Below are 16,256 nucleotides of genomic sequence, written 5' to 3'. Positions count from 1 at the left end.
AATCAATTTATGGATTTTTCCCGCTTATTCAGCTAATCAAGGAGCGACGCAACTGTTCCGCGGCTGTTTCGTCATGCAATTGAACTTGGAGACCTCGCGAAAAGGTGGAGGGGCAACACCCACGCGACCCAAACTTTTCCGGAGCTTTTTCCCGTGGTTTGGGGCGTAAACTGCACTAGCGAATTAATCAAAAAACTATATGGATAAAACAACGTTGAGTGCCAAGGTCCGCGAAATGTTTTGACTCGGCGAAAAGCTTTTACGACTGTGTTTTGTTTCATACTCTACCGTTGGGCTTATTGATTATCCTATGGCATTTGGCTTATAAGATATATAAGAATAATTTACAAGATCAAAATAATCAGAACTTGATCAAATAAATTTTATTTTATGGCCTCACTTTTAAGAGCTTTACATTGAGTATTCTGACTTTAATTGGTGACCCCGACCAAACGTTTATTAAAATAGCCAAGCTAGCTTGTGTTAAAAAGTTTTTTAAAGTTGTATTTGATTTTTCTAATATAATATTACAATCATTAATTGTGACTTAGGGTATCTAAACGTTCTCCAATAAATATAGCTTTGGCGAACAATTTCGGGGGTTGTTTTCCTCTTGAAACCGCGCAGATGTTTATCGTCCCATTCACAGAGCTTTCTTTTGACTTTTCGAAGCTTCCGCCAGAGTTGCCACCGTCTTGCGGGGCGCAGGCAATTAAAGTTGGCGCGGAACTTGCCCCTGCATACTGCAGCCCGTTGCTATGATAAATTTTTGCATTTTAAAAGTCAATTTACACTGGAACTATAAAAATGTAACATAAATTTCGCCAAAGCAGGCCATAAAACTCCTGCCAGTCGGCGCGGAAAGAGAATCAAAGTCGTGTCGATGCCACTGGGCAACATGCCAGCCATCCGGACCATCCTAACCATCCGAGGCCCCATCATCACCATCATGATCTTGGGGGGAGACGGAAACTTATGGCGCTCCCTTGGAGTTGGAAGCTACTTGTGGCCCTAATTGATTGTTTTTCTACGAGCTCGAAGCTCCGAAAACTTCTGGTAACCTGGCGAGGATCGACTGGGATGCTGGCGGATCTGGGATCTGGGGATCAGCTCACAATGTTGGGAAATACGAAACGATGATGAAGACCTCAGGGGCAATATATGTATGTTGTTGGCGGCTTGTTATCATTGGGCGTGTTTTATTAACTTTTAAGCTGCCATACACGCGAGGGGCCATAAAAAGTGCAACTGGCGGTGGCTCCGGCAACTGCGAAACTGCAAAAGTCAATTAAAAATTTTTTACATTTGTTTGCACACACAGGAACGGAACGTATGTGTTCCTTAGCTGCCCCATTCTTCCATCCTGGCGCGATAATCATAACTGCAAAAAAGTAAGAAAACTACGCGCAGGCGTCGCCCGTCCATAATTTATGGCCAAAAAGTGATGGCCAAAGGGGAGTGAAAGGGTTGCAAGTCCGGTGTACAGGTGATCCCGGCAAGCTGGTGTATTGAAATATCATCTTGCAACCATTTGCCGTTCAATTTGCGTTCGCAACGCTCTTTTGATTGGTTTTTCCAACCCATCACCCGCCCGCCCGCTTGCGATCCACGCGATTCGACTACAAATTGATTGCCTTAAAGTAACTTGTAAAATGCATCTAAGAGATGCACCGGGAATATATATATACGATTCTGAAATTTCTAGAAAAATTGTTAATAAATATTAATAAGACATTAACAGGTAATGATATTGGCTTTTAATTCTACCATTTTATCTACTTTCAATTAACTTTAAATTTTATTTTTCGACTGCCAGATTATATTTCTCAGTGTGAGCATTCGGTGCAGTTCCTCCACTGTCTCTGCTGCTTCCTGGGCTCCTCTTTCAGCCAAAAACAGAAGCAACATTACAAATGTGTGGCGTTATTGCCACGGGGGAGGAGTCTGGAGTCAGGAGCATCGACTTCTTTTTGATTAAAAAGAGGAAAAAGTGGGAGAGCAGGAGGTTCAGTTGGATTCGGCTTTGGCTTTAGCTCGGATTTGGAAGTGGATGTGGAGTTGGATTTGCTTTCTGGCTGGGGGTGGGGCTGGTGCTGGTGCGGCGACTGGGGATATATAGACGACTGACTTGGCCAAAAGCAATCGACGTTGTTAACAAGCATTTCAGCGCATGACAATTGGCATGCACACCTCCGGGCCATTAATATGCAACCGATGCTGACACATTTGGAGCTCGGCTAAGTTGCAACTGCTGTCATTCTGCAAAACAAGCGGCGAGGCGACTGGCCAGAGCCTTAGTTATTTAATCACGGAAAATCTTACGGGCATAAATAACATTTCCCCGACTTATTTGCACAATTTGTTTGCCTGTTTTGACAGTCGGGTTTGCAGGCATTTTCGATCTATGAAAGTTGCTGGTTGCTGGAGTGGGGGTATTATAGTTTATAGGGCTCTGAAAGTAATTACAAAAGAAAATAACTAAGAACTTCTCATACTTCTTTTGTCTTCTCAGTACAAAGGAAGCTTTCGAATTCACACTCCTCCTATAAGTTTCATAATTTGACTTAGCATTTTTCACATTACACTGAATACAATCCCCTTAAATCGCTGACACGTTTTGGATTACGCATTTCGATGCCAAGTATCAATTGTCGCGCATATTTGCATAGGCCAAATATGGAAGGGGGTTTCTGGGGGCTTCGATCCCCCATTAGAAGCAGCCATGTATTGTCATCTCTTCGTTTTGGGGTACATTTACACATCGCTGACTTGTTTCGCGGATTTTTGCGGTGCCGCAATGATGAAGATGTTGTTCCATGCACCCCCAACAGCAGCAGCAGCAGCACGCAGCAGCAACATCAGTTCCTGCAACGGCAATCGCAAACAAAACGAGTGAGAAAAGCCTCACTCCCTCGAATCTCAAGGGTGTGTTCAATTGTGTCAATTTAACGCCTTTTACGGCCCACCAACCTCGCACCAATTTCACCCCCTCCGCAATCCGTGAAGCCCCCTTTTCGAGCCCCTGAAAGTCGCCCCCTTTCCACAATTTGTCTGCTGTTGCACGTTGGGCATATTAATTATTGCAGGGCAACAGGGTTTCAAATAGATCGCAGTACGCCGATGTTTAACCCACTCGATTTGGCACCAGTGTTAATTATCCATGCCATCCATCCATTCCATTTCATCCCATCCAATCCGGCGGATGGATGGATAGTTTCATCTGGGATATCGGGTATTTGCCAACTGCATGCTCGCTTTACGCCGGCCAAACACGATTATTAGTAGTTGCCTGTCTAAATATTGGAAATTGTCAATGTGCCGGCAGTGCTGCTTAAATGGTTTATGGCTGTGAGTGCAGCCTGGTAATCAAGGACGAGGATTCATCTGAAGGATGCAGAGCGGCAAACACGGATTGCTGGTAAGGAAGAAGGAAGCTTCTCCGTTGCAAATGTGGGCGGTGCTCGGCTAACAGCAATTGTAATTAAATTGGTAGTTGCACAAAGCGGTTATACTTAGATATGGATGGAAAGGATTCTAAAACTTGGTTCATATTCATATCATTAATATAGTATTCCTAGGAGTATAAAACATCTGGAGGCCAAGGAGTCCTTCAACCTTAATCTAATTAGCATTGACCATTGTATATTGTTACAATTAAAGAAATTTTTTGTTCCCTTGGGGTAACCCTTTATTTGACAAGCCTCTTGCCGTAAATTAAGTAATATTTAATCCAATGCCCACTGGCTAAATGTAATCAGCTGACTCGAGAGTCCTGTAGGCCGGGGAAATCATTGAACTCACAGGCTTTAAGAGGCGCAACCTGCTGGCAGGAGCAAAGGCAGTCGCGCTTGCCTGGCAAATATCCTTGATATCATTTAGTCAACTGGAAAAAATTCAATCAGCATACTTGGCAAATATTCAACAGCGCTCTGGATCTGAATCTGAATCTGATGTGGATGTGGAGGGGATGTCGATGTCGATGTCGATTGTTTGACTGAGCGAGCAGCCCAAGGGGGGCTGAGAATATGGGGGTGGTGGGTGGAATGGGGTGCTCGCTGCATAAATCAACAGCAAATAAATGCTGATACGCTGAAAGTTCGTCTTGGGATGCTTTCGGCTGAAACAAAAAAACATTCGAAGCGGAAACGAGGAGAACACAAAAAAAAAAAACGAAGGGAAATAAAAACGAGAAGAAAAATTCGCATTCGATAATTGAATTTTCCCCGGCGGAGTATATAGGAATAGGAAGGAAAAAAGTGTCCAAAGGAGCAAAGTGGGGGAGTGGGGTGGCCACCGAGGACCCCAAAGCGTGTCCAGCGATGCATGCGTCGCACGTAGCCGGAGGAGCAGAAAGAGGAGGAGGAACGGAGTCTAAGGAGCAGCAGAATTCAGGCTAGGAAGGTGGGGCAGGCGCTGCTGGCTTGGAGCTGCTCCCATATTATGTGCACAATAAATAGACGTGATCAGCATGAGCAAGGTGAGGGAGCATCGCTGTCGTCCTTCTCCGGCTCGTCCTCCAGTCCTCGTCCTTTTTCTCGGGAGCTGTCCTTGCGCTTGGTTGAGCGGCCACATCGCTGGATGCATGCTGAGAAGTAGGACACTTTGCAAAACAAACCCTACGAATAAAAACTAATAAATCTCCCAAATAATTTAAGTAATTATTAAGCAGTTCCAACTCCCATTTATGAAACTAAACTGTAGCTGGAAGATCTTTTAAAGAAATCTTTATAGCTTGAATGGCAACATCACAAATTCAGTTCGAATTCTCAAGAGTTTCCCCAAGTGCAGAAACTTGGAGCACCGAAATCCCCGAGTGGCGGGCAGCAGAAGGAGCGAAGGAAGCACTTGAGAGGATGTTGACTGAGTTTTTCCTCAGCTTCTTTTTGCCGGCTGTTTCCGGCTTTTGTTGCACGAAAAGTGCTCGACGGAATCTTTTGTCCCAGTATCTGTGTCTGTGTGTGTGTGTGTGAGTTTGCCTGCGTCCATGTGCTTGCGTTCGTAGGGAGGGGGTGGGCTAAGTACGCCAACCCCCTGCTCACAGACCTCACCCCCCCGGCGGAGATGTTGAAACTTCCGAAAAACAAGGCGCCGCTAAACTTTTTTATGCTAACTTACTTTGTAGTTTCTTCTTATTTGCAACTTTGATTTTTGTTTATTTTCGCCGGCGAACCACCCCCGCAGAGCAAAAAAAAAGAAGGAAAATGGGGGAGGGAAAAGCTCGGGAAATCGCAACCCCCGAGAAAGAGAAAATGGCGGCAGAGTAAGCAGCTTCAAGTAGAAGGAAAATTTCTTGACACGGAAAATTTCCTTGGACTGTGTTTTTCTCGCTTTTCCTTGCCATTTCCTTTTGCTTCCGTTCACTTTAAAATGCGCCATTTTCTTGTTTGCTGACCCGGGCCTATGAAATCCCTCCTCCCCAGCTCTTCAGTTTTTCCAAGCGGAAGTTTTATGAATTTTCTACAAAGCGGCCAAGTTTTTTTATTCCCAGCTTCAATGTCCTTTGGGTATTTCATTTTCCATTCTTACTCGGTTTTTTTTGCTCCTTTTGCTTGTAGAAAAATGTCTATCTTGCTGTGGAATCACTGCAGTGTGAATAATGACTAAAAGCAGAGGAGCTGCGTCAGGAAATATTCATAAAAAATGTAGCAAGAAATTCTCGTTCAGGGAAATGTCACCAAAAGTAAAAAAAAAAAAATAAAAAAGAGTTGATGGCTTCCGCCATGCGGGTTGGTTACCAAATTTCAAACATTTCACTTGATTGCAATTAAAATATAATGAAACAAATAGAAAGGAGCGTTTTTTAATGAAGTTATTATAGGCGTCAATGAAGGTCAACGAATCGACAGCCCGCACTCAGAAATGATCTTTTAATTATTGGGCCCATAGCACCTAACCGAAATTAGCCTCAATCGCATTTTCCGTATTTTTCCGAGGACTGCTGATAATTATGTCGCCTAGTCAATTGACAGAGCGTGAAGCGGAAAGACTTTCCATGTGTGTTGGGTCATTAGAGAGTGTCATTTGTCGTGGGTCAGGTCATCAAGGGGTTAAGACAGCTCATTATGGAGGACTGACATTGGGAAATCGTGGAACTAGTACTTTCACTACAAAGCTTGGTGCATTTTATAATGAACTTTTTTAAAAGTTACACATAATCCTTTTAACTATTAGGAAAATCAAAAAGAATAAACTGTGGGAACTAAGTAAAACTCTTTAAACCCACACAAGGCATTTCTTAAGCGACATTGATTAATTTAATGTGCAATTACCCAGGCAAGCTAAGGCAATTATTTAAGCAACTTAGCACCACTAAATCTTAAGTTAGCTGATTTAATGAGCTTCAACGCAGTTGTTTTTTTTTTCACTAGAGCGGAATTCAAAAATACCCTGGGAATTGGGCTTATTAGAAAGCTAATGCTCATTAAAACAATTTGTCATAACTCAGAGCCTTAAAGCTTATGCTGCTGCTGCCCTATTTATTCATAAATATTTTTATTTATTTTTTATTTTTGGTTGTGCTTCTCATGCGAATTAGCATAAATTATGCACGCCCACTTGCGAATGCAGCTCGTGCGTGTGGCACCGTCTTTTGCCCCCTTTTCCGCTTTTTCCCGTGTGTTGCACGTGCCATTTTCCATTTTCGCCGGCAGGTGGAGCTACGCACAATTAAGCCTCAAGTGGCAGGACCAGCGGGAGTCCTTCAGGACCTGCGTAGTTTATTGAATTTTCATATTTTGTGCCTGCGACTCGCTCAACTATGTAAAGTGGATTTGGTAAACGAATTAGGCATCTCGCAGGCTCGAAACTTTGGCCAAACAAACAACTCAGCAGAAGGGCCAGAAAATAAAGCTGAAAAAATGCAAATGCCACGCCCCCTGCGAATGCCAACCGCCTTCGTCTCAGCGGGGAGTGAGGCACATAAAAGAGGGAGCGAACACTGAAAAAAATACTAGTATGTGTAAAATGTGCCATTAAAACTATAAAAAAAAGTTAAACATTTTGTTTTTAAACATTTTTGTTTAATTTCTTCCAATAATGATACAAATATTGTTTAATTGCAAAATCTTGACCCTCTACTTTTGTAATAAAACTCGTTTTTCTCAAGTGTAATATAATCGAATTTATTTGTCTGAGGGTTTTCTTTTGGGCAAAAGTTTTTCGCAAAGCTGGCAGCGGTTTCCAGTTTTGAGTTCATCTGGGTTTGGTCCCTGCTCCGAACTCCCCCCTCCCCGGAAAACCTCAACCCCTAACCCTAACCACATTTGCACACGCTCGTCCACACACGAGATTTGATTTTATTTCATTTTCGGGATGCTGTAAAATTAGCAGCATAAGATTGGATTATCTTTATGTGTGGTGCTACACAACTTTGGCCCCTTTTCCAGTTTGTTCTACTTTTTTTTTAGTCGAAAAAGAAGAGACACAGCCCTGTGATTAAATATGTCGAAGCACGTGCCACGATTAGGCCAGTCAGGGGTTAAGGCTCAGCACAGCTACGGCCACACAAGGGTTAAGGGCGAGGCGACACTTTTGTGGAATTGCTAATTTGCTTAAAGTCAGCCATTCTTTCGCTCGACTGGACAAACAGACCGGAATTCGATGGCGGTCCCTCTGAAATGGGATTATTTTGAAGTGGCATCGCTTTTTCGGGACTCCAAAGGGGGATGTTAACGGAAATAATGGGGGCATTATAGGGTTAGTCACACGATTTGCTGCAAATCAATGAACTCATGGTTTATCTGGGCAGTACAAAAGATAGCATTACTATTCAAAAGAAGCACGATTCTTAAATTTAAAAAATATATTTATAAATGCTGTCACTTTTACTTGTACGACTAAATTAAATGATAATACGCGTAGCTTTTTTATTTCTTATTTAACGTCTCGCCTTAATCAGGCATAAAATTAAATCACTTTTGCAAATGCTAAATTAACAATTAACATTTAATAAAATGTTTGAAGTCTAAACAGTTTTGACATGAAACTAGAAAGGTTCTTACTCATAGTCGGTCTATTGGCTACTCTGAAGCCTTTTGTTAAGTGCTATGATAAAGGTATTATATTTTAACAGCTTATATTATGTTAAAGATGCATTAGTTTTGATTTTTCAGAAAGATGTGACGGCCCAAGTCCGGTGGATGGAAATTGCAGCGGAAAGCGTCGAATAGCGTATACCTATCATACGAGAGTTTGCTGGCAATTATGGTATACTGGATGCACCAAGTACGGAAGTAAAAATTTATTTAGATCACATGGAGAATGCAAAAGGGCTTGCTATCACTGAGATATGTTAAGAAAATTAAAAGTTTTATGTAACATTTTTTCATTTTCATTTGCTTTGCCCCCAGTTATCCGAGGGTTTCTATTCGATGGATGCCCTTCTCACCAGGGAAAGTCTCTCCCAGCTCTAATTGGAACCCCATTGGCTTAGAGGCCCTGTAATATGGTTGTTCTATAAAATCCCCCCGTTCCCTGATAGAGTCATAAAGTCAATTAATCGCCTAAAGTGCGGGATAATAATTTCGGGCTCAGAGAAACCGCGACAACCGCCAAAAAGCGGCGAGCACCTCAAGAAGAGGTCCCAACTATAAATCGACCCGAAGTGGGAATGGGAATGGCTTGGGTTATGGAACCCTCTTTATAGAGAGGGCAGAGGAATGGGCATCGCGCCTTTTGCTGTTTGTTTTTGATGTTGATGTTGATGAATGTCGGTGGCCGCAACTTTCCGCTGTTGTTTTTGGGCCCGGTGTGTACACTTCTGACCATTTGCTGTTGTTCCCGGTTAATGTTTTCATTTTGTGGACTGAATATATTGGATGGGCAAGTAGTTGCGTGCTGCTTGATGCATGCTCGCTCACATTTCACAGATCCCACTTAACCTCGTGATTGATATGTTGCAATAATTCTTATCAAACAATGACCGAAAGCAGTGAAAAATAGATGGTTATATTACCCCCGGTCGGCACCGCCTTTTACCCACAGAAGGGAGAAAAGCTCTTGTAGGAAATACACCGAAATTCTCACTTTTGTAAACAATATTAAGAAATATTAATTTTCATTTATCATTTTGATTGAGCGATCAAATCAAAAGAGAGATCTTCTCTGTCTTCTGCGTTTGTTTTCTCGTGTGATTTCTTTATTATGATAGCAAAGATTCTCTTTTAATGATCTTTCGCCGTGTTGATTTATGGATCCCGAAGATCTCGCATCCCAGACCGCAAGCCAAATCCAAGCCCAACATCCAACCCGAGCTCAACTTTGGCTGCAAGGTGTCGAAACTGCAACTTGATTTCGGAATGGGAAGGTGTATCTACAGACTTTATAGCTTTGGGCCTGGGAAAATGAGTGAGATCAGATCATGGCAACCTAACGGCGGTTTTGTGGGCGTGAATCAGCGTGAAAACGGTTGTGAATATGATAACATAGATATGGATATGGAAAATGATCGGTTCCCAGGCTGGGCAGATACATCAACCTAGGAGGTCTCTTAGATTAAGCTCATATATGGTATGTAATGCTCTCAGCTTGTGTAGTTTAAATACTAGTACGAGTCTAAAGTCTAATTCTAGTTATCACTCTTCTTTCAATGATATAATAGAATAAAAATAAGTTTATTTATGCAATAAATTCTAACTGTTCCTTAATTATCTATAATTTGCGTGCAACAATCAAATAATGGCTCATTCCATTTTGAACCCTCGAATATTTTTGAAGCTTAGCACACTTGTGAGCAACATTAAAAAGGGCTTTCATGGATTAGGCAGTCCCTGAATTGAAGTGTGTCCTTTGAAGCTGACCCCGCCCCTTGCGACATATCCTCCCACTTCCCCGACCTTCAACCTTTCGACCCCACCCACAACCCCTCCCCTGGCTTGTCGAGTGACGTCGACTCTCGACTTTTGTCCTTTCTTTCCTGTGCAGCCAGAACTTAACTTAATTATACCCTGTAAATAGGCGTTCGCGTTGCGCAATCCCTTTTGGTCCTTTGTGCATTCTAGGGGGTTGGGTTCCGCTGATTTCCTGCTCCTGGTCGAAAGAGATCCTTTGTAAGCCGCTTAGATCCCGAAGGGTTCCGGTCCCTCAACCAGCTTCAAATGCTGCAAGCGTGCAAATTAAAATTCGGTTTCTGCGGTTGCCACACTTGCATAACACCCCGTGCAAACACCACCATCGGGCAAACAACCCACACCCAAAACCCACACCTAACCCATACCCTGTCGAAGCGAACCACTTCGCACAACACCACACTCAACCGCACGGACATGCTCTCTATAATTTATTTTGACATGTTTGCCAACACATTTCAATTGATTTTATTGTTGCCGCCAGTCTCGCTCGTCGAAAAAATAAAATAAACTGAAATCAGGCGAAAAGTATCACAATTATTGAAATATGAGAACTTTCGACTACCAACACTCACAAAATACACTGAAAATAATCGCAACTGTATGCATAAATGATCCATGAAATAACCTGTTTAGAAATTCGAAAGTGAACCTCAGGTCTGCTCATCCATTGGAAAGCCTTTTGCGAACGATATCTGTAGGTAATGACAGAGTGTGTGAGGTTTACTTAAAGCTATATTTTTTTAAGTGCACACATATAGTAATAACAAGTTGCAGTTATCGCCTCCAAATCGCACAGCTCCACCCTGCAAAACCACATGGCAGACAGACTCCCTCGCTGGCAAATAGTTTTGCGGATTTGTAAATTAACAAATTGAATTAAATGCGCGACTGGGCAGCGGAATCAGACACCGAATCAGGATCCTGCAAAGCCTGGCAACCCTGGCAACTTGTTTCACCCTCCCGAGGGGGTTTTTAGTTTTATTTCGTCGGGGTTTACGCCTATTTGCATTTGCTGGTTGCCCCGTTTGTTTTCCTTTTATTTTTTTTGGCTCATCTCGAAAATTATGAAAATGTCCGTGTTTGTCATTCGATGATATAATCGCGATGATAATCGCTGTGTGTCATCATGTGGCAAATTGCGGCAATTGTTGTTAATGATTAGGCCGTGCAAAAATTGCAGAGATCAATGGCCTTTGATTGCGGTCATAGTTCAAATTGCAGGTGGTCTTTGGCCGGGGTGGAAATGTGGGTATTTCGGGAAAACCCTTAATCGCTTTTCCCGACTTTAAAGCAGTGCATATGGCTTTCCATTTCTTGAGCCCAGAGATTTTTTACTTTGCAAAAGGGGAAAATTTGATATTTGTGCATATTTTAAAAGGCAAACAATTTGCATGCAAATACGCACACATGCGAAAAAAGTTCTTCTTGTCTGTTTGCCATATGGGTGTGTTTGTATTTGTGATGCCTCCGCCTGTGAAAATATTCGACATATTTTCCAACAACCAGAGCAAACATCAAAGGATGCCAAGGCAACGAATGACAAGTGCTCTGGCTTTCTATCAAATGGGGGTTAATGTTCTGCAGAGATTTTCTGGAGATTCAATGATTAAATTTACTTCTCAAAAAACAGATCTAGCCAGTAAAAATACTAAGAAGATAATCTTTCCTAAACTAGACATTAGAGACCAAGAATATCTTATAGGATATAAACTTTAGTCCTTTTTTACATTTTAGTAACTTGTTCAAAATATTACTTATTAATTTAAATTAAATATATTTATTAACTTGATATGGTGATTAAAGGCTTATTAAAATGCAGTTTAATGATGTTGAATCATTTTCCTTGGTCGTCTCCTTAATACTTCCCCGATACCACCTACCCTGCCTTTGGAGCCCTTCTATAGCCAGCAGTAAATATGCATTTTGTTGAATTTTCCATTTCCATTTGGGCAACCATTTTGCGCATTTTTATGTTGTTTATTTTTGGTAGCTTTTTAAAAAACATCAGAACTTTTCATTTACATATTCGCTTTGTAAAGAGACACAGAGCGGATGGGGAGCCATGGCTGACTGGTGTCCTGTGTATCCTTCGAAACGTTTGCCACATTCCGCCTGGTGCCGAAAATTTGCATAAAATGCAAATGATGCCGGCAGCCAAAAAACCAGGGGAGCTGGGAAAGTCGATGGAGGACGAGGATGAGCTACCTCGGTTACCGCTGTGGCTTTTTGTGGTCCTTTGCGATATCATATTTATTAAAAGGATTATTGGTGCTTCACTGGCATATCCTGTTAGCGCCGCTCAACGAACCTGCACCACCCAGGAAAGCCACCCAGTCGGAAAACCTCCACCCACCAGCCCACTATCCCGTTTATGCAAATGAACAACGGCTGCCTTTTTTTTCAGGGTTTCCAGCCCACCCCAAATCCATTCGAAAATATGCTGCTTTTCTTTTCCTTTTCTACAGTCGGCGCCATATTTGATTTAAAAGTTGACGCCGAGTGGCTCCACAAAGAGAGGCCTGGGTAAAAAAATTACACAAATACATTTAAAATGGGCGAGTTTTCGTTTTCCGTTTACAACTTCGCCGGAATTTCTAGAGTTTTCACCTGATTTCACACCTCGCACTTAGCACTTGGAATATGGAGACGGCGCTATCTTCAGACTTGGCGCTTTGTTATGATTGCACTCTATTTACTTGGCTTTTCTCACCTCCGAACTCGGTTTACTTCTAATGAAGTCGAACATTTTGGCTGGATTTTATGGCCGAGCGCCTTCAATTGGCGATTTGGGTGATGGGAAAGGTGAGGATTCCCAGGATATGGTTTTCGAGTGAGAAGCATCGAGTTGGGTCTGAATAGTTGGGCTTGTGTTCACAGGGTCATAATTGATTAGGGTCGTTTATTATTGAACATATCATATTGTAGACTAGCCACATAATAAGTAAACAGTCAGCTAGAAAAGTCAGTCTGCCAATGGCAAAATATCAACATTATTACATTTAAACACAACATAATTATATATTTTAAATAATATATGAAATGTACAGCCAGTGTCATAATTACTTCCATAAATCTTTAACTGCTTATGATTCCTTCAAGGCTTTAATCCGAATTCCCCTTGACATTCAGTTGCCCATTTTAAAGGCCTCCATTTGCCATTTAGTATGTCAATTCAAGAGTTCATCTCCGTATGACATATTGCAGCAAGTGGAAATTGCTCGATTCCATCCCCGAAACCCCAAGTCATCGCCGGGCACACAGAAAACACCCCTTTGCCACACAGATAACACCCACATATGGCACTAACACCGCCAATTTGACGCCAAGTGTGTGTCTGTGTGTGTGCGTATGTGTGTGTTTATCCCCCTTTTCAGATTTCCCCGCTTTCCCCACTCTCCCCGCTTTCCCAGGCCCGCCTCGATGTCGATGCCCACTTGTCAGTCATTTTACGAAAATGTTAAAGTATCAAATTCATTGGAATTGCGTTGAGAATGTTTGACAGTTCATAAATGCCCGACGCTTGACTTGCATAAATATTTTGCAAAGGCAGCCGGAAAAAGGGGTGGAAAAGCGGACGGCAAAGTGGGTGGAAATCGAGGGGAGTGGAGTGTAGTGTGGAGTCATGGAGCATGTGTGGTGAGCACTTGAAAAACTTTCCAAAATGCGAAAAGTCAAACAAACGTCCGCGCCTCCGCTGCCTTTTTACCGTTTTCAGTTTTCCATCTCGCATTGCTGAGCATTTTCCGCTTTTCATGGTTGCCATTTTGTTTCGAGAGCCGTCGAAAAGTTTCCCCCCGTTTTCTTTTATTTTTAACGTGCTTCAGTTTATTTTTTCGCCCTGTTTGTTTGTTTTTCAATATTTTTTTTTTGTGAGTTTGCGTCGTCGCAGTGCTGAAGCCACTCGCCCGAAAGTCACTCAACTCGCGTGTGCCCAACCACTGAGCAATCCACTCAATCCACTGAATGGGCGTTACCCAAAATTCCGAGTGTTTCGCTCGACCGAGTGGGTGACTTTTGAGAGACAGGGTGTTTCGGCTTAATTTCGATTTTCAGCTGCTGCTGGCCGCAAAAACAGCTGTTGGCTGTGCAGCCAGTCCGGCACTCTGAGTTATGTCCTTTCTCTGCTCCTGGCGCTCTGTTAGTCCGATTCCGGGAAATCCCCCTGCCAGGAGGCGTTTTCACCGCACTTTTCCGCTTTCTGTGCTGGCGAGTTCTAGCGCCGGCAAAACCATTGTGGGTTCTATGCCAACATAATGGCTACGTGCTTGGTGGCAAATGTTTATGAGCTGCTTGATATGTCTATAAAATAAAGTAAACTACAATAAGATATGCAATAAATATAAATTGAAGTAAATGAGCTTCATTTATGTAAATGCTTTGAAATGAAGAGATAATTATTGTTAAATAAATGGGCAAGACATTAATAATTTATATTTATTGGAAACAAATGTAAACGTTTCAATGATGAAGTTGTTATATTGAAGTCTACTTATCTTAGGTCGTAATATTAAGCATTATGCCTTTGCAACTTATTATGTTGCATTGTTAGAGCTAAGAATTTCTAAATATATTTCCAACCGACTTGTTTCCAGCTCTAAGACCCTTCTCCCGTTAGCTTTGTGCCGCAGCCCCTTTTGTCATTCGCACTTCAAAGGGGCGGTAAAGGCGCCTAACAATTCACTTCCGCGTCTACAACCATTTCCGCTGCACTACTCAACAAAGCACAGGGAAATACCTAGAAACGCGAGAAAAATGCGAGGGACCGCAAAAGAGAAGGCAAATAAATAATAACAAAAGCCGAGTACAGTGAAAAATACACAAAACAGCGACAGGAAAAAGGTGAAAAAATGATGTCGAGGTGCCGCATGCAAAAGTTTTGCGGCCGCTTTTCTCGGCCCCACTGCCTCTGACCCCCCAAAATTGATGGCTTCTGCACACGAAGTACAACAAGAGTATGACGCGATTAGAATCTGTAATTAGTTTTCGTGTATCTGCAATTGTTGTTTCTCCGCGGGGTGAGAACTGCACTTGTTTGGCGGCTAAACTTAAAAAGGCGTTAAAACGAGCGCCGACGCTTCGCACACGCGATGCTCTACCAACTCGCCAGTCGACCCCAAAACTTGGGGGCGTTATGGGGCACCAACTTGATGAATGGCAGCCAAGATGCAACAGCCACTGCTAAGCGAAGCGAAGAAAGAGGCAGCCACCTGTCATGAAAGCCAATTGCCGCTGTTTGCCCACGACTCTCAAAGGGAGCAGAAAAATGGAAATGTCAACAGAGACATAGGACTATACAGGGTATCAAAGCTCTGGACATGTTGTGAGAGTAACTAAGAGATTGATTGTAGTTAACATAACATAGATATCTCAGCAGTTACTCGAGCATAAAGTACCAAATCTACATTCCCTTTGAATCGCTTTTAGCCTCAGGTGTTTTGGGCTTTGGTCATCGTTTAAATTATATCGATTTCGTATCATAATCAAATGTTTGCTGCTTGTCGTTTGGCGGCATACCCATGTCCAATATAACAACTACAAAAACACCGACACCGGCAACAACAACAATAATCAACGTGCGACAACGGCAGCAGCAAGCAACAACAACAATGGCAAACAGTAGTGGCAACAAACAGGCTCATTTGCATATTTACCAAACACACACACACTCGCACACACACACGCAGAAACGCACACAGAGCCACACAGGCGGAGGAGCATGCCAAAATATACGATATCGTATGCTCATAATAAGTATCTGATAAGTAATGATATACAAACACAGATACAACGACATAGATACACGCAGTGCACGGGTGCGCGTGTGTGTGTGCGATAAATGCATTCACAAAATGGCCGAACACCGCAACGCACACATGCAAACAGTGGGGCGAGGGACCGTTATGCAAAGTGCAATGGCTGCAAAGTGCAATGCTGCACTTGCAACACCAATGTTGCAGCCGTTGTTGTTGCTGCTGTTGTTGCAGCTGCTGTGCTTTCCACATTTGATGTAGCTCTCGTTTAACTTTGTGGCGCATTTTTGGCGTAACACAAAGTGCCGCACACACGGCAAGCAAACCAAAGTCAACGGCAGCAGCAGAAATTGCAGCTGCAAACGGCAACCTTGCACCTGCAACAGCAACCAAATCCGAAGGGGAGCAGCAATTTAAACCATTTAAAGGTGTGCCAAAAGGACAAATCAAGGATGTGAATAAGTTTGAGATGATTGCTTATGGCTGCAAACAAACGTTAATTGAGGTTGCAAGTTAACAACTACTTGTGATAGATGCATATTATGTGATTTTGCATATTATGCAAAAGAAAAAGATGTAAATACATATGTTTAAAAGCCCATTTCCAGCACTATGACCTATGCAAATTTCGCACATTAAGCCATCATTTGATTTTAGC

At 42.5% G+C, this 16,256-nt stretch overlaps 1 long non-coding RNA gene across 1 annotated transcript; it reads left to right on the top strand.

Annotated features, from left to right (window-relative positions):
- The first annotated feature begins 7,963 nt into the window (after nt 1-7,963).
- Nucleotides 7,964-8,318, top strand: LOC117141342. The gene is made up of 2 exons (XR_004459479.1): nt 7,964-8,054; nt 8,112-8,318. It is a non-coding gene; the product is annotated as an uncharacterized LOC117141342 (long non-coding RNA).
- The last annotated feature ends 7,938 nt before the right edge of the window (nt 8,319-16,256 follow it).

Source organism: Drosophila mauritiana, chromosome 3L, assembly GCF_004382145.1.
Source record: "Drosophila mauritiana strain mau12 chromosome 3L, ASM438214v1, whole genome shotgun sequence".
In the NCBI taxonomy this organism is placed as follows: Eukaryota; Metazoa; Arthropoda; class Insecta; order Diptera; family Drosophilidae; genus Drosophila; species Drosophila mauritiana.
This window is presented reverse-complemented; position numbering and strand designations above follow the sequence as displayed.